Here is a 20,700-nt window from a genome sequence, read left to right on the forward strand (position 1 = left end):
TGGATGCTCATGTATACATGTAGACTGGCATTCAGGGAACACTTCATGCACAAATATTATAACATTTTATCTGAGTGAAAAGAACCTCTGAGCATGACAGACAACACAAAATCATCAAAAACAAAAGTAGTGAACACTGGAATATTTCTGTATTCTTTAGGTTTTCTTTCTTATATCTTCAGTTTCAAAGACTGAACTAATTTAAAGCTCCAATTTATTTTACAATATGAGATGCTGATGGAGCAGGCCTGACAGAGGCGAGGTCTGGAGAGAGAGGTTCTGGGAGGAGGAGCAACAGGATCAGGAGGAAGAGCACCAGCAGCAAACGCTGAAGGCTGCAAATGAACTGCTGGTTTTCAGGGAAGAGTTATAGTTTTCAGTACTTACAATATCCTGTGTAGCCTATATACACAATATCTTCCAATACTTGATCTTCAGGTATAAAGATTGTTAGTTTGTACCTCAGCTGTAAATCAGGTCAGGCTGTTTAGTTAACAATAAGAAAAATATAGAATATAATCTCATGTGCAGAGCCAAACCCACAATGAATTGATCTACTTACATTTATGTTGTGTGTCCAAAGCCTGATATATCTTATTCCTCAGTGCCGTAGACCTCAGTTGTTGTCCAAAAGCTATTAACATGTCAATGAGACAGAAAATGTGTATTAATCCACCACTGAAAATAGTCCTGTTACAAATGTTACTAAGCCTTTTTTTAAAAAAAAAAAAATAAAACTGGTAAGCTGGTTTTCAAGATTTACGTCTTCAACAGGAGTCAATGGGATTGGGGCTTAGTGTAGCAGGCAGGGTAGGGAAGTTTCATGGGATTACTTGACAGTATCCTTTAAATTTAAGTGTATGTATCTTCCCCTGTGAGTAAAACATTGCTATTAGACGGAATAAAATATGCAAATATTCTATCACCTTTGGCAAATATTGATCTTAAATTCTGCCAGCTCAACCTTGCATGCTTGTTCTTCAAATTCCTGTGAGTACTGACTGGAGAGATGGCAGGTGCATTTCTGTTTTTAATTTATTTGTTGTTGCTCAGGAAATGATCCAGGCATCACATTTTTCTTTACTTATGTTCCTTTATAATAATAGGCAACAAGCCTATTACTGCCAGCCAGGTTGTTCCAGTCTGTTCCCTTCTAAAAACAGGAAATACACACTGTCATTGTTGTTTAAATACATACAGTATAAACACTTTACTAGGAACTTTGTGTGCTTACCTTTGGATAAAATATGAGCATGTATCTAAAACCCACAGCTTGTCTGTTTAAGGCTTTTACTGAACAATGGTCAAGCAACATTACACCTCTTGTGAAATACAGTTTAAAGTAATGGACAAAGACAGCATGCTCATAAAACAGTGTGTGTTGGCACTGTCTGCAATGACAGTTGCAGTCCACAGATTTATGTCTGACAAAATGAAGCACTTGAAAAAGCAGCATGTCTCTTAAATGGAGGGGAAATATTTCTGCAGCAGGAGGCATCAGCTTAAACACAGAGCACAGTACACAAAAGAAAGTGTGACATTTATCATGGACAGTGAGATAAAACGTTGATATCGGTAATCACATGCTGTCTGCTCTGCTGTGTGTGAACTTTATTTTACTCTGTTCACTTATTCAAATATAATAACATAGGCTGTGTATTCTACTCTGTTATTAAGGAATAAAACATTCTCTGCTGTAATCACAATGGGAAATTTTTGACCAGTCCTCCAAATGTTCAATCATAATCAGAAATATATTCATGTAAGCATGTTGCAAAATGGTGATTCAAAGACCTCTCCCCTTAATCTGTCCTTTTCAAATTTTCATCAATTCAGGCTTTTCTACATTATCTCTTCTGAGGATTTCTAACCATGCTATCAGCTATCAACTAAAGCAAACAGTTTAACATAGGCTAATACCTAGACATGACTAATTCTAACCCGACGTGCCATAGATATCCTTATGGACTAACATAGCAATATTTCAGCCCTTGTGTAGAATCGTCATGGGATTATTCTGATGGTATTTTTGTTTGTAGAAAAATTCTGCATCAGTGTCATGAAGGTGAGTGGAGCAGGTGGACCCAAACGCAGATGACAGCAGGCAGGATCAGATGCAGAAATATTTAATGAAAATAATTCAAAACAGTCACAAGGGACACAGGAACATCGACCATGACCACAGGAACAAACACAGATGACTCGACAAGAACTGAACTCAAAACTGGACTATAAATACACACCAACCTAATCAGGGAATGGGAAACAGGTGACTAGACACAAGGGCAGGCTGGGAGTGATTGGCTGAGGGAAACACAGGGAGCAGGGCAGAGCTGACGAGACTGATACAGGGCAGGTGTGGGGAAGACACAGAGCAGGGCAGGGCTAACGAGGGTAATGCAGGGCAGGTGAGAGGAGGAGCATATGAACACAGGAGGAGAAAACACACAAGGGAAACACAGAGAAAACCAAATCCAGGCTACATAAGTGCAACACAAATGAAAGAGTCCCTCAAAAAGTCCAACTAAAAACAGAAAAAGTCTGAGGGCATCAGATGGATCAGAAAAACCAAGGAAGTCAAAAGAACAAAAACACAAAGAGTCCAAAAAACACACAAAAGTCTATTCAGGGTGTGACAATCAGTGTATTTGCTGAAACTGCTAGAAAGCATCAACATACATGTAGAGGCTTAAAGCAAACTCAAGTCTTTATTCCATTTTTTTTTTTTGGCCCCTTGGGGGCAGCGCAGCAAGCTGTTAACACAACACTGACACATTATCACCTTATAGAGTTGATACTGTGAATGTGTTAGCAAACAGCTAGCCATTTACACACCCAGCAGACACAGAGCAACATTAGCACTCATCCGGAGTTGTGTTTCTGGTCACTCTTCTTTATTGCACAGACATGCACAAACAATCTGACATCAGTGCAAGGTGGAAGTAGAGGTAACATTGCAAATGAAGCATTCATAACAGACTGAAGCCCTGGCTTTTGACTCGAAGGGAGCATTTTTAAATACATGCTCCTTAACAATTAGTTATAACAATGTATTCACAAAGATAGTTGCTGAGATCTGGGAACACAGAGACACTGAAGTTAGGCAGAGCAAGAAACAAACAATTTCACTGTATACTTTCTGCTGCAACCAGACTTCATTATAGCAATTTCGCCTTCCTCCAAATGTCATTGTTACCAACAGGAACAATTCAATACCAAGAAAATAAGAGAGTCAAGAAGAAGAAAGAGTCAAGGTGTAATAAACCACAATTATCCTTCAATGTCAGCACAACCATTTCTGTAAAAGGAAACGCATTTCCTTTTCTGGGACCATTTCTGCTGCCAATAATTGGATTTACCATTGTACAGAAGAAAATGACTTGTTTCCTGCTTCATGACTCCATGCTTTTGTAAAGTTAACTATGGTTTTGTCCAAATTTTTGAAAGAGTACAGAGTGAGTACCCCCTCTTAAAGGAACCCTGACCAAAGTTTATAAGTAAGTACCATAAAACATATATGAGTGCCATGCCTTTGGCCTCTTCTAGCTCTTCTGGTAGACCAAACCATTAGAGTTGGTTTAGCAAGAAGGGATTTGGGATTTTTTTGTACTCCGGAACCAAATCATAGCTTCAGATCAATGGATCACACACCAAGCTTCATCAGAAAGCTGAATAATCTGTGTACCTTTGTCCCAGTCGATTTCCTATTCTGAAACAAGAACTGGAAAATGAAAAACAGGGTTTTTTAAAAAAGATTTTGTCCCTCAATTAAAAAAAAAAAAAAAAAGACACAGAATAGAATTTATAGAAAATGGCCCGAAATTCAGTTTTTTCATTTTCAAGTTTCATTTTTCTTGATAAGAAACCCCCTATCTAGGTTAACATTAACCCTAAGCCTTCAACATAATTAATTAACTACAGCTACAACATTGACAGTTCAGTTATACGTAGGCTGTGTCCAACATATGAATAAGCACAGAATGACCCACACAGAATAAGTGCAAGACAACAGTAGTCTGCCTGATTGTCCACTGATTATTTGGTTGAAATATGCCTGCTGATAAAAGCTGCTCACAAAAATTATCTTCCAGCTCTTGCATCTTTGCGGGTGGAAAAATTTCCCGGTCGTAAGAAATAAAAACCTTGTAGCCTACATATTAACAGAACATAGGCTATGGTTTTGGAAATATTAACTCAATATTATAAATTTTATGTTAGGATGGCAAGAAAGGAGTGAGAGCTTGGGATCACACATGTCACATGTGTTTCACTCGGTAACCTTTATTTAAAACAAAACCCTATTACAGGATACTATCTGTATCTGTCCATCATCCCAATTCAGCTAAATAGTATTTTAACTCAACTTTTTATGAATTATGTTCAACTAAACGAGTATCCGATATCAAAGTCCTTCAGGTACCTCAAAGGGTGGCTAAGCCATGTTGACGAAACAATAACTAGTGTACAGGTGTTTCTAGAGTGTGCACTGAAACACCAAAACAACTGAGCGTCGTCAGTTGCTGGCGTTTCTGTTGCGGTGTGCAGTCGCCTTTATTCATCTTGACAGTGGAAAATAAATGCTCATATACAGAAGTGAAGGCATCGCAGGGCAAATATCATTGCAAGGATATTAGGCACAACCTTCAGTGCCTTTCGATGTGCTGTAAGAACCTTAAAGATCATTTGCTTTTGCTTTGTGGCCCTTTTATCCATTTCTGTGGCACAAGGTGCACACACAGGCAATGTTGTTTGAGCTCAATGTCTGCCTGTATGACCATCATCTTCCTAATTTACATCTTGTCTTGAATTCACTACCGGAGGAGAGCAGATCCATTTTTTGATATGTATATTTACTTTTGCATATTTAGATAAATAGCCTCACAACTTCATGCATGCAGTCAGAGTCCTTGTAACCTGTCTTAACTATGCTCTTGTTATTTGGGTAGTATCTAACCAGTTATGTAAAGAAGAGATTTTATGGAAACAAAATAATTACACTTGATTAATAAACCTGATACTGTTTCACTCTGTGTGTATGTGGGGCAAGCATTAAGTTGGTGGCATGCAATGCACCCCTCAGTGCAGACACAGGTTATCTTGCCCCGACTTGCTGCTACTCTGGCTAAAAATCATAGCTAAAAATACTGACAATGAATGCTTCTGGTTCACCATTTGATAACAAACATAATTTAAAATCGCCCCAATTTTGCATTTTGTAATGGAAACTGGATTTTTTGTGTTTGACTCACTATGTGAAAATCCATAATAAGGAAACAATACAAAATTCTATTGTCAAGACAAAATTAATTGGAAAATGGCTCTATTTACATTTTTAAAACATTGTTACAAACATTGATAATTAAAAAAAAAAGATAATTAAAAGATTCTAAAAATTTGTTGACCAACATACTGAACACTTTTGTGCAAGAGTGACATCTGTGGGGCAATGAGGAATAGTACATGAGTGGTTGCTCATGGAAAAATCTTGGGCATTTTGCACACTGCCGTTAAATACATTCAAGCTTGGTGAATGGCACAAAGACAACATTAGGGAGTTGCAGTGCTGGCTCTTGCAAATCAAGCCAGCATGCACAGGGAGCTCAGGGGACACCTCTAGCTGTCAGGATGTTAATGCTGCTCAAAGTTAGGCCCAAACTCAAAGTCAGCTAGATACCTGTGGCACACAGCAAGCTGCTGCAGGAATCCTGAATGTGGATGTTTGATAATGTTAGTAGCCTGTAGGGAGCACTGCTAAGACAGGACAGAGCCAAATGGAAAAGGACCAAATGTCGCTCTGTTTCTGCCCAAAAGACACTGAGCCCTCTTGATCACATGGAGATCAAGAAGGCGCCGTAACAGACTAAATTAGTTCTGTATTATTTAGATCAGGAAGGAAGGTCCAAATTCTGCCATTTGGCTTGACAAAAATCAAGCTTTTTGCTAAAATGTTGGCTGCTGAGGATAAAAAGAAAATACAGCAGAGTCTTGCCTACACTTGAGCAGATTCACACACAGTGTAAGTCACATTCGTTGAGGATGTATTTGACATCCAGCCACTGGTGACAGGGGAACAATTAGTGAGTCAAATGCTTGAATGAATACAATATACACAGTAATTGTATGGCCACGTCACATCATCATAATGGACAAAATACCATTGTTAATGTGCAGTAGTCAATGTAAATTTGATTTGAAATTGTGTTTCAAGTGCAGCACGTGACCAGTATGCAAATGCTGTGATATCATTCATGCATCTATTCAACTATTTACAGGCTAATCTTCCTTAATTTCCCTTTAATTCCTCCCTAAGTAGCTTTACATTTAAGAACTGTGTTTGACATGTTATGCTCCATTGTGTGAGTGAAGTACTCAAACTCAACATGCTGTTTTTAATGGCACAAGCATTACATCAAATAGAAAATGCTTGATCTCTTTTGAATCACTTTAGACACAATGTGAGCATGACTTTTATAGGAAACTGGGTCTTATTCACATGACTGTGTATTCTAACTATGGCTTATGTTAACTTTGCACCTACCACTTACGTTGTAGAGATTCGGTTTTGACTGACTGACGGCAAAACCATGTATGTCCAGGAGCAAATACTTGTCTCTGAAAAAGATTTTTGGCCAAACTGAAGGATATTTGGGAAATAGGTCTAAAGTTTTTCATGTCTGTGGATTCCAGGCCAGGTTGCCTGAGCTGCAGTTGAACACAAAATGTCTTAAATGGTCTGGTACACATCCATAAGAGAGAGCTATTAATAATAGAGATCACATTAGAGTGTATGGCTATTATCTCTCTGAACAGTCATGTGGGGATAATGTCAAGGGGACTGGATGGGGGTCTCATGTGCAATTCAGTATTCATGTCTGATATTCGCCTAAAGCAACTCAACAAATTTAGAGAGGATTCAGGTGCAACAAAGGTCCACTACAGAAACAGGAGTTGTGATGTTAGCCCTGATGTGTCAATCTAATGGACAAAAAGGGTAAGAAGTTTTTCCACAACTAGTAGCAGAGGAAGTAGTTGTGACCGACAGTTTACTGGACTCAGTTCTTCTGCATGTTCTTTAAAGGCTGCAAAGACCGCAAGAGAGGAAAGAACAAAAAACAAAGTTCTGATAGACAAATCTGTTTCAGTTTTTGGACTTTTTCTCTAATTTTCGATTTTTGGTGAAATATTGGATCATTTGAACATTTATTGAAATGAAAGCATGTGAGAAGTTTAGAGGGAAAAATTACTATTTGGAGGAGCTGTTAATAACTCATCTGAAATGTGACCCTGACTACACACTGCTTTTTGTAAGATGTCAAAAGCCAAAAAGGTTGGAAACCACTGGTTTCATCTTTATCAATGTGTTGTATTTAAAAGCTTGTTATATTATCAATTGTGTCAAATCTTCATCTGAAAAGTAACTAAAGCTGTCAAATAAATGTAGTGGAGAAGAAAGTACAATATTTCCCTCTGAAATGTAGTGGAGATGCAAGTATAAAGCATCACACAGAAATACTCAAGTTAATTACAAGTACCTCAAAATTGTACATAAGAACAGTGCTTGAGTAAATGTACTTAGTTACTTTCCATCACTGGTGATATGGTCTAGCTGTATGAGACGATGGGTTTGCCATGTTTCTACCACCAGTTTGTGATAATGCATGTCATAGAGAGGTATAAGTGTGGAGATGTCCTTGAGTAAAAGGCCAGCTTGTACCTGGTGAGGGATATGTTTTTCTCCCATCGTACATTGGTTCTTGTTCCCTTGTGATCTGTCTGTCTTTTAGAAGATCACACAGGGTAGCTGTTGTGTTATTCCTTACATTTTGCCGGGGAAACAAGAGCAGATCAAGGGAACACATCAAGGGAATCAGGATTGGAAATGTGTTTGGGTGTTGTGTTGACTTTGGATTACATACAGTATATTTGACTGGCTCAGACACATACTGATATGAATATGTTTTAGTAGCAGCAGAAGCAGTATATGTAACAGTTATAGGGAGTAGCTAGGAGTTATGGTCACTATGCACAGGAGGTGTGGTGACTGCATGACTAGACTATCTCCATAATTACAAATCATCTATTAAAAATATCAATGTTTACCTAAGTACAAATGAAACACACGTCTACACATTAATTTACAAATAAATTATCGACACATTTCTAATTGAAATGATGAGCTGTAGGCATTGCTTTGATAGAACTAATTGGTTGTTGTGGTTATATTCTCATCACTTGTTACTGCAGGAAACAAATGACTTCCGGCAGTAGGGCTATTAGCAGTGGTAGTATTCAAGATACCTCTGTAAGTATGGAATCAGATTGGCATAAAAGACACTAAGGATATCTACTCATTTGACACAACAACACAGGATCATCTTATGTTGTCTTATCTTCTGGGTGCATTTAAAGTTGGTATTTTCTGCCTTGCTAAAGACTTTTTACTCAAGCCCTGGTAGGATCAGAGAATGGTGTTATATACAGACGGGTGACAAATTAAAGGAAAACCCTGAATAAATGAGTGGAGAAACATAATGAATGCAGATGCTTCCAGACAGGTGCACTGCATGGTATAATTAAGCAATTAACATCCAATCATGCACTGTGGCATGTATAAAAATGCTGAGCAGACCCAGTTGATGCCGATTTTGTATCAACATGGCAAGAGGAAAAGATGTAAGTGACTTCGAAAGAGGGTTCATTGTTGGGGCACAGATGGCAGGAGCGTCAGTCACATAGACTGCTCAACTGTATAGTGTTTCAGTAGGAACAGTCTGCATTTACATCTATGGGAAAGACATCAGTAAATAAGGTCGGAAATGTGGTCGACAGCACACATTTGATGACCATGATGCTCATGTTAATGCTAATGTTATGGGAATATCACATATTCAATGAAACGTTTACAACCTCCTCTCATTATTAACTTTGCATCGGTAGGCTGTGAAGTGACCCTTAGCTATAAAACAACAAAGTCATATATTTCATGGCTAATCAAAAACTTTGAGATAAACTTTAAACAATGAATTTGATCATTAGAAAATAATGCATCGTAATTATGAATGACGCAAGCTCTGCTGTGATAAAATCAACACCTGGGCTGTAATCCCATTTGTCTGGTGCCCTGCTCTCCGCCTGGTCATCATATCAAAAACTGTAGGTTATGTTACACAAGGTTAGCTAACAGGCTCAGAGAATTTAGTTAGGGTATTGTCACAGTTTAACTAATTTACTAACATCAGTCTATTACTAACCTCGATCACATATGCATAAGAAGCTCCAATCCGTTATAAATCTAGCAAAACATTAACATAACTTCCATTCAAATAAATTATTGAATTTTGTGCCTTGAAAACACTTGAAACTAAAGCTAAATAACAACACACCAAAATGCTGGGTGCCTCCATCACCCAGATTGACAACTTGAGAGGGGAGAGATGGAGGAGTGGTCTGCCCATTGACCACTACGCTAACTGCGCCGAGAGCTTTCAAGTGTGGCACCAATGTGCGTTCACGTGCTACAGTGACGTAATGACCCTTCCTTCTTTTATAGTTTCCTTGAGGTGATTGAAAATGTCAATGCAGGACGTGATCAGACTGTGTCAGCAAGAACAGTCTGTCGACAATTACATAGAGAGGGATATTATAGTAGGGTGGCAGTGCATAAACCCCTCATTACAAAGATGAATGCACATTTGAGAGTTCAGTGGTGCAAAAACCATTGGCACTGGTCTGCAGAGATGTGGAAAAAAGATATGGTCAGATGAGTCGTCCTTCACCCTATTCTCGACAAGTGGGCAAGTGCAAGTCTGGCATACACCAAGAGAACGGTACAGGCGTGAATGCTTGACCCATACAATGAACGGATCCAGTGGTTCTGTTATGCTGTGGTGGTGCAAATCAATACAAAGTTGTTCTGAGTGATAACTTTTATCCTATGATGAAACATTTCTATCCTGATGGGAGTGGTCTCTTCCAGGATGACAATGCCCCAATTCACAGGACATGAGGGGTCACTGAATGGTTTGATAAGTATGAAAATGATGTGAATCATATGCTATGGCTTCACAGTCACCAGATCTCAACCCAATTGAACACCTATGGGAGATTTTGGATTGATGTGTCAGACAGCGCTCTCCACCACCATCATCAAAACACCAAATGAGGGAATATCTTTTTGAAGAATGGTGTTCATCCCTCCAGAAGAGTTCAGAGACTTGTAGAATCAATGCCAAGGTGCATTGAAGCTGTTCTGGCAGCACATGGTTACCCAACATCTTACTGAGACACTTTATGTTGGTTTTTCCTTTAATTTTTCACCCATCTGTAAGTCTGGGGATAACTTTATGACTTCTACCTCCTGTCAGTGCATTTTTGAAACATGATTGGATGCCCACATGGAAGTCAGCTTATTTGGGGGGCTCAGAGTTAAGCCTCTGTCACACCAGAAATTGTCACAGCAAAATCATCTCATCCTTGTGTGGTGACATAGTTGTCGCTGCCCGATCTGAGTAGTTGCCTGATCTGAGTAGCACATGCACAAGTGCATCCGCCATCTTGGACAAACCACATACACATGCCTGACTCAATCATGATTCGCGAGCACACACCCCCTGAACTTTTGACATAGCCTGGCTGCTTTCCCCCTGTTTGTACAACTGAAGGCTTGTTAAAATAAGGTAAATACAACAACTAACCATGTAGTCATATTTAAAAAGTCACACATCTTAACATACTATATTTCTAAAAATACAAGTAACGTAGTTTTCATTGTTATTGAAATCAAACATAACTATCGCAGCCAAATCATCTATCTTTAACTCATACAGTCTATGCTTTTGCTAGGTTAGCACATGCGTTCATTACGCTAGCAACTTGTTGTTAGCAATGCAACACACCTCTGCTTTTATCATGTAGAGTCAATATATTTGAATGGACAGTTAGTCATTGTCCCCATCCCCAATCCCCACAGCATTTTTCTCACAGGACTGTACATCATCAAGCTTTGCAAGCTGATAAGCTTGCTAACTGTATGTAACATATGGACAGAAAACTTTTCAAAAGCAAACATTATTAGTGTAGAGTTAGATTTGTGTTTTTGGAATTTGTATTTGCAATATTTACATTTATTAAAGTTGGGTTGTATTTATCTGTAAAAATGTTTAACATTTGTTCAAATTTGTTGCTTTTTTGGAAATCATGTTTTTGTTTGTGGATCATGTCACCAGTATTGAGATCAATTTCTCACCATATTTTTGCCCCTCTCTGCTTTAAACTGGTCTATTTTACACCATGGCTAGGCTCAACAGGTATTAATGTCATGTGTGAATAAAGGAGTATCTCAACAGTGAACAACTGTGCTACAGGTTGTCCAGGCAGAAAGTAGTAGCAGTGTGATTCTGTATCGCTGAAATCAGTCATGGGTGTGTGAGGTTACTAGCAGCTGCATTAAAACGAAATTCAACTTCACATGTCCTATCAGTCCAATCAGTCCATCTGCATCAGCAGCTCATCAGTTTGCTTTCCCAACTGCTGATATTATCAGTATCATGAAATAACCCTTCTGCAACTAACTTCTGCAAACTGAGTTGTTCCATAGAAAATCTTTACATGTGTACAGACATCTAAAAAGGCAAAGTACACTATAATTTCAATTGAATCAGTAGAATATGTTTCAAACTGTGACTTTCATGATATATTACATTGTCCTTCAGCAGCAGAACATAACTCAACACTTTATTGGGTAATTAGGACACACACAACAGTATGACTTTGCAGGGAGCTCACATGTCACAAACAATAAGAGGAACAGATTGATAAGGTGATCTCTCCCAACTCAGACTGTAGCTGTTGGCAGTGTCCAACATCATTCTTAAAATAATCTTACAAATCTTGAAAATGAAGTAGTAGTAGTAGTTGTAGCAGCAGTTGTAGCAGTAGGAGAACAAACAGAATTCTTAGCAGTAGCATACGAACACCAAGGCAGTGCAGACTGAATAGTAGTAGTCCAGTGTGATTGCCTTCCTTTGTGAGTCTTGACATGGCTTTAGAGGCCAATCCTCAACCCACAAAGTTAACTGCAGTGTGGATGAATGGTGCTGGTGGTGGCAGGTGGATGGGACTCTACATTCTCTGCTGCATTCCTCCTCATGAAGTGCAGAGGAGGTTTGTTTACTGAGCAATGTCCTCCTCCCAGTCAGTGGTACTGATAGAACAACAGTGGTAGTACTGATAGCAGTGGTACTTAAAGGATTTGTTCAGGTTTTTGTTTTTTTTCTCAAGTCTTTCTTAATGCAGCCCTCACATGTCACATAAGGTGATCCCTTCGTAGAGAGACTACTCTGGAAGAAACGGGGGACAAAATCCACAGTCTTTGTTCTGTGCAAGACTGCATTCAAAAATTAAGCTAATATGTGCCTTCAGAGTCAGCCAAACTAAGTGGGTGCCTTTGTCCTGGTAGTCACGTGTAACTTTATTGCCAGTGTTTTTTCCCAGTAACAAACCTTCATGCAACAACTAATAAGTATCCCGCTGCCACTGTTCAGTGAGGAAACACAGAGCTAGGACACACAAAGAGGTCATTTCATACTAAACCTCAGCTAAATCAGATAAAAGCAGTTCAGCTTCCACTGAACGAGGACTGTGTTTTTCATCTCCAACCTTTTACTGCAGTTCAACGGTATTGTTTCATGGTCACTACTGTCAGCAATAATGATCACAGCGACATCTTTCAATGTCCATGTGAGTAATGTAAGAAGATCGACTTGAAAAATCCCAACGTGTCCTTTAAGGCATCAGTGGCACTGCTAGTAATAAATACAGCAAAAATACTAGTAACAGTAGTCGTAGTAGTACAATTGCAGTACTGATAGTAGTAATAGTTACTGCATAGAACTAACAGTCATAGTAGCAGCAATGATAGAAGTTCTTCACCTTGGGATCAGTATGCATGACAAAATAATCACATCTCAAGATCTACTTAATAGCTTTTCACAGCTTTTAACTACATCTGACTGCTGAAGTAGAGCATGAGATGTGGTTAAAAGCCCAGAAAAACACTGAAACTTGAGTTGAGATTATTTGGTCACACAGTAGTAGTAGTAGTAAATACAGCAGTAGCACCAATAGTAGTAGCTAATAGTACTACTGTAGTAGTTAGCTATCTGCTAACAGCAGTCATAGATTTAGTGGCAGTTCTAGCAGTAGTACTAATATAGTTTTAGTAGTGTTATGAACTGGCTCCTTATGCTAAGGCAATCGAATCATAGCTTGGTCTGTTTTTAACTGAAAGTATGACAGAAAGGGAAAGAGCACTGAGGAATCGTCGGGCAGTGGTATGAACATCACTCACCTTGGTCGGCCCCTCTCTACACTTCAATTTCCATTCACAAACACTGTGTGTTTTAACTATTTCCACATTATTTCCATATGGATTCAACAGTCATTTACAACACATGATGTCATACACACTTTTTAAGTACCAGGCTACCCTCAGTGCTCATAAATAAGACAGAGAGGTGCAGAAACAACAGGAGGAGATCTAAAAGGAGAATTAACCCTACATAACAGTAATTAGAGCAGTAACGCTGGTAATAGTAGCAGCAGTTGTAATAACAGTATCAGAGGCTGCAGGACTATAGTAACAGTAGCAGTACTGTAGTTCTTGGAGGAGTTGTAGTAGTAGTAATTACAGCTAGGAGTGGTAGCAGTGGCTGTAGCGTCAGAGGCAGCAACAATATTAGTCAACTATTCAAAGTGTCAGTAGAAAAATATTGGTATGAGCTTTGAAAAGCTGCTGTCAGTGGAAAGCCTGTTTGATTGTGTCACCTTCACAGCGATGCAGGATTTGAGAAAGAACAAGACAAATACAGAAGCGAGAACAGAGGGAGGGGAGCGGGGGAAAGCTGGTGGCGCTAGGAGATGCTTTGTTCATTGCAGCAGATGCCGTGCCTTACTGCTGCTGGCCAGCACAGACAAGGCAAACCAATACTGTGACTACTCTCTCTCTGTCACACACACACACACACACACTCCTTCTTCTTATGTAAATACAAGATTGTGCGCTGGTGTGACAGAGGGAGATAGATAGAACCACATGATGTTACAGAGAGCATACAGCGAGCCTTCTCAGTACTTCAAAAACAGTGAGGGAAAAAAGTGTAGCGTTATCAGCAGTGGAGAATGACCATACTGCCCTCTAGTGGTGGGATAACACTGGGAACACTGCAGATGATTTCATCCCTCCCACTACAACAAGATAATGAGTGGTTTCTCTCTATGACACTTTGTTGTTGTTGTTTTCTGTCTTGTTTCTCTCTCTACAGCCTAATCCTCTATGGGTGTTAAAGTGTGGCATCTTTAAAGGAGTGGTTCTACACCCAAGGCTTGATGATAAATACATAAAGTATTCTTTCAAGGATGTCATTAACACATAAAATATCATGTACTTAGGGCTGTATGGGATGGGTGACAAATTAAGGTAAAGCCAACATACAGCATCTTAGTAAGGTGTTGTTCCACCCGAGCTTCCAGAAATTCTTTACTTCTTGTCATAAAATTGCAAGTCTCTAAACTCCACTGGAAACACAAACAGCATTCTCCCAACAGATGTTCCCTCATTTGGTGTTTTTATGATGGTGTTGGAGAGTGCAGTCTAACAAAATCTCACATAGTAGTTCAATTGGGTTGAGATCTGGTGACTGTGAAGGCCATGGTATATGATTCACATCATTTTCATACTCAAACAATAAGCCCTTGTGATCTGTATAGAATCATCTGCATCAATATGTTTCTCCAAACATTTATTCAAGTGTTTACTTTGATTCGTCATGCATCTGTAGACTTATTTAAAACTGGGATATGGCTCAGTAAGTGTCATCCAGTTGTTGCCATTAACTAATTAATTTTAAAGCTACACTAATCAATATTTTTTTTATATTAACAATGGATCAAATGACTATGTGTAATGTGAAAAGTGTCATCCATAGTGAGAATTATAGAATTACCTTATCCTGATGCTCCCCTGAAGCTATACTGAGCTTTTTAGCCTATTTTTGCTCATTGTTTTTGTTTGTCCCTCCTGCCAACTCCACTCTTATTAACCTTATTTCAGCAGTGAAAACAAGCCCTCACAAACCCATTGTGTGCTAGCCTGTTTCCAGAAGAGAAGAAACAGTCAGCCAATCACAAATTTGTAGACGGGTTTAAGAATGGGGACATCATCCTCCTACATAGCTAGCTAGCTCTTTGGCTGATAAATGGTGATTTTAAAAAAATGGTTCAGTATCTTCAGTATCATAACCTTGACTAATACTAAACTTTTTTTTTAACATTTTCAACTTTTACTTTGAACTTTTTAAGGTAAAAAATAAAAAATAAATCAAAAGTTTTTTGACTTTAAAGCCTACATAGCTTGTCAGTTCTTGGTTTTGCTCTGTCCCCAGGTGTCCCTTAATGGTTCCCAGAAATCTCTGGAGGATTAACTGTCTAATAAGGAAGAGAAAAAATACATTTTAATTACTCTCTGCAGTGCTTTGCATCAGCAGCCCACAGCAAAATATACAGGTGTCAATTTAAAGGTAAACAGACTGGGATCTGGCGCCTTTCACTGAAGTCAAATTAATGTCACTGCTGTAATTAAACCCAAAATACCTCCACATTCTCCACATCAAGGGCCTTCCTCAGCTCACTGCTGTTAGACTGTGATTTTATAAATTAGACAGTCATAGTATCTCACTGTCAGTGAACCCAACAAAAATCTTCAAAGTTTTTTGATGAGACTGTCGTGTTAATCTGGGACCAACCAATATGCTATCACACTGCATACAGTATGTAATATATAACACAAATATTTCTCTATACTGTTCATGTTGAGGAAATCATTCCAGCAGGACAGTGCTTATGTTATGCTACAGATCCACTGCAAAGTACGGTATTTAGATCACTTTTGCAGTTTGATGTACTTTTCTTCTTCTATGGGTAATTGAGCAAATGACATGACTTTTTAGCTAGAGGAGTTTAATAGCAGAAAATGTTTCATTAATCCAAAACATCAAGGTAAATGGCTGTTGAAAGGCACTCTGGGAAACACTTCTACTGGAGTAGATGTGTGAGGCAGGGTGAGGTAAAGTGGGTAAGTCAAATAATTATCCCACTTAATCTCAAAGTAACTTCTAGAATAAATTGGCATCAGTAATATACACTGAGTTTTCCTTTAATACCACTAGTTATTATGGGCTCAAAATAGGGTCATAAGTATTATAGCTGTGTATCACCATGTCTGAATGTGTGAATACATTTTGCATGAATACATTCAAATGTGCGAATGTATAAAAATATTTTGATCAACTGAATTCAAATGTTTGAATGTGTAAAAAAATATCCAAACAAATACATTTAATTTTTGAATCTGTAAGGAGATCTGTAGCTGTGCATGACATTTGGTGAACAAATGAAAAAGATTCACACAAATAATTTCCAATGTGTCAGGGCATAAAGAAGATTTGCACAAAGGTTTGCAGTTACGCATCTATCTGTTTGTGGTTGAAAAAAGTTCACACAGAATTCAACTGTAGGTGTGAATCCCAAGTTTACAGCTACAAAGCAAACCTACGAGTACAAGTAATTTTGTCCCACATTTGACGCCTCCTCCTGAATGGAGATGGTCTGATATACTGGGGGCGTGTCGACCGAAGCACTGAAAGTACACCCCAACTGAACAGCCTCTGAGCCTTCCAACTTAACGACGCCCATACTGAACTCCCTTGCTTGTTTGTAGGTGTTTTTTAGTTTACAGTTTAAAGCTTTATTTCAAAAAGCAGATAGGCAAAGATTGTCTGTCTGAATGCAGAAACTTGTATCTGTGTTAATTTATAGTATTTGTTGTGCCACTAAACAGGAAAACACAGTATCGCCTGCTATTTCAGTGCTACCTGTATACCATGAATTTTAAAAATGACAGTCTTACATACCTCATACATGATAAAATTTTGGGAAAAAAACAGGACTTGCAACTATTGATGCCTGATATTTGCTTAAAACAAATAGTTGTGGAATAGCAGGGAGTTGAGGACTTAAGTGTATACAATGAATGAATTAGATGGGATGCAATGTCGTTGCAGGTCTCTGGAGACCTATGGTATGCATTTAAGAGTTAAATATTGTTTCAATAATGGTCTAACATAATACAGTTCTGGGGTGAAATAATGCTGAATACTTCATGTTTTGGAGAATGTTGCTAAAACAATTATATGAAAACCATTTCGTTCCATTATATAGCAAAACTGGCAAAGCTGAGTATAATCCTGAATGCACTTGCAACTGTAGCCAGGCAGTGATTTAGATCAACACTGCAACATCCTAACAGCTTTTCAATGCAATCCTACCACAGTAAACTAATGTCCTCTGCTGGCAGGTTACAGTGATGATTCTTTCTCTGCTGTTGTTTGCTCAACTGTATGAAATTGCCAGAGTCAACACAAAAATAGACAAGTTATAAAATGTGTGGGGGACATGGTTATTATGTTGCACCCACTGAAAATGTTTGTACTTTTTCTCTAACTTTTCTAACAATCATCTACTTTTTTTGATCATCAGCAGGTGCAGAAGCCTTTGGTTTCTATTGTAAAGATGTGCAGAGAATCCAGCAGTTGTCACAGATAGAGCTGCAACAATTAGTCGATTAATTGATTAGTTGATCAACAGAAAATCAATCATCAACTATTTTGATGATCGATTAATTATAATTTGCCATTTTTCAAGCAAAAGTGCTAAACATTTGCTGGTTCTAGCTTCTCATATGTGACAATTATCTGTTTTTCTTTGTCATATATGACAGTAAATTTAATATCTATTGGTTTAGCAATAAAACTGAACCAAAACAGTAAAGTTGCAGGCTGTAAAACTAAAACAGTGAGCTGAAAGACACTAAAACGCTTTCTCTGTGGGTGCATCACTTTGAGCATTGATCCTTTGTTAATATAAAAATATTCATTATTGCAGTTTTAAAGGAATGTTAATATTTTTGCATGGATTTGTGTTTTCAAATGACTTATTAGAGTATGTCAGAAGTGTCACCTTCCAATCAACTGAACAATCTTCCACTCTGTCAAAATCAAACGGTATTGATTTCTACAGCTATGAATTTAAACTACTGCCAAAGCAAGAACAGCAGTGTGCAGCAGCAGTGGGTATGATTGTCTGGTTACTGGACATCACGAAAAAAGTCATCCCGACTTCCCCTCCTTCCTCCTCCTCCTCCTCCTTCCTCTCATGTCTCAGTCAGTGGTAAGATGAATAGGCAGCTGTTGCTCCTTGTGCTTCAATGAATCAACCTTAATGGTGAGGAGCTGACAGAGGGACCGGGAAAATGAAACCAAGAACTGGAAGGAGGAGGAGGAGGAGGAGGAGGAGGAGGAGGAGGTGACATGTAAGCACGGAGAAGAGAGGGATGGGAGAAGACAGTGAGTGAGTGGAAGTGAAGAGGAATGAAAGGGAATGGGAGATAATGTGAGGGGGTGGAGTGACAGGGAGACGAGAAAATATCAGGAGACTACAAGCGCAGCCAACCCAGGAAGATGTAAATGTTGCTTACTCATTTACATTCACTCTCTCTCTCTCCCACTCTCTCCTCCCTTCTGTCTCTCTTTTCCTCCCACACAAAACCACAGGCAGAATATAAACGGAGTCCTTGCGCAGTGATCCCACAGGCAGCGGCTATTAAAGGTTTTGAGTGTTGTAACAAAGTTCATGTTGAATGGCCCTCTTTGTTAAACGCTCCCATTGTACTTGGTGATCAGGATCAGTCTTATGAAGTGATTCTTGTTGAATCAATGGAGAGGCAGATGTTCAGTGATGTAATACAGAGGTAATAACAGCTTCTGTCCAGCAGATGCCACCAGAGAGCAGTCCACTCTCTCTGATGTCTGCAGTGAATGATAACAGTGATAAAACATCTTAGAATAAGGTCAAAAGCAGTTCTTCACAACCTTTTTTGCTTGTGAACACATAATGCAAAGTCATGTCTCATCACAGGCTGCACAAGTTGTGAGTGGTCCAGTGTTATTTCGCTTTTTAGACCATTTAATTTGGACAATTTACACAGGCCTGAGAAGTAAACCTATACAGTAATAAACTATACCCAAAGAAAAAAGCAAAGATTAAAGAAAAGTGTGAAAAATGAATGTAACTCTGTCTGTTTTTCTTGTTTCCAACTGAAATTCATTATATGTTGGGCTGATGTTGGATTATGTCATTAAATATTATGCATACAGAGAGGTACTTAGGAGAAAAATCAATTACTTTACACTGTCGACACTTTTCAGTTCTATGACCATTATCAGGTATTTCATATAATAAACCACAACAGGCTGATGCATACACACCAATCCGGAGGATCAAACAATCAACCACCCATAAAATAACAGCACTCTGGAAAGGCGAGGACGAAGAGAAAAGAGGATTCACCATATCATATACAATAATGTATGCTAATAATATCATCAACATCCTTAACAAGTGACATCCAAAAACAGAGGACACTTAATACCAGTCAAAGATGTTAAAGCTTACTACCATAAGCAGAATAAATAGAATACAGCATAAAATGAAAAATAACATTTTAAATAAGAATAGAGTATTAAATATAAGTGGTTTGGCCAGCTAGTGTACATGTTCACCCCATGTGTCATTAGGTAGGTCAGTTTTGTTTTTGTTGACATCAGTTAAGTTAACCAGTCCTGTTGCTGTATTGAGCTTAGTTTAGGGACCAGTTAAGTCATTAATCACTTTTGCTTTGTTCTTTGTCATTTTTGGGGTAACAAACCCTGTATCATGTGCCTTGCTGCTCAGTCCCTAACACCTTATAAGAGGAGAAGTGCTGACAGCTTTGGTGCACCGTTCTTTAGTTGTAAACAGCACCCTGGGTTCACATTAAGTTGATGATATTTGTTGCCTGATACCTCTTTCTCTCTTACCCTTTCCTGTCTCTCCACTGTGCTGTACTAAATGTCATAAAATTACGAAATGCCTCAAAACATGCCATAAAAATGCCATAAAAATATAATGCCAATCATAGTGAGCTCTGTTTATTGAGAGTACAGGCCGTAAGTAGAGATGTATGAGAGGAGCTCTGTATTTTTTTGTCCTTGTATGTATTGTGTTCAAAGCCTCTGAGGAATGTATACTACTCAACCTGCAGAACTTAACATCAGTATATGTGTATGATATAATAATCTGAGGGACTAAAATTCAGAATGCAGTATTCACAGTTAAAGCCTGTTAAGGTAATTTATTGTGAAATATTGCAGTTAAATCTTGTGAAATCCTGGAAATAATTTACAGTGTAGAAATAATCTGAGGGAGGAAGGCTGCATCTCCCTTAAAAGTAACTGATGGGATTCATCACCACTGCAGCATTGGGCATCTTTGTTTATTGGCAGGCTGAGCTGCAACATTGATGGTATGATGACCATGAGTACTGCAATGTGCTGGAGAGATGTGATGGTCAAAGTAATGCTGAAAGGTACATTTCATTGTGATGAAGACATCCAGTGTGTGTCCTGAACAAGCAGGAAAACACTGAATTATGCAAAATTTAGATTTGTGTCCATTTGTTGGAATGGAACTATTCAACTTGGGGACATACAGTAACCTACAGTATATCACATACTGAGCAGGCTGGAATACTGGACACAATCAGCTGTC

Source organism: Thunnus albacares, chromosome 21 (genome assembly GCF_914725855.1).
Source record: "Thunnus albacares chromosome 21, fThuAlb1.1, whole genome shotgun sequence".
Classification (NCBI taxonomy): domain Eukaryota; kingdom Metazoa; phylum Chordata; class Actinopteri; order Scombriformes; family Scombridae; genus Thunnus; species Thunnus albacares.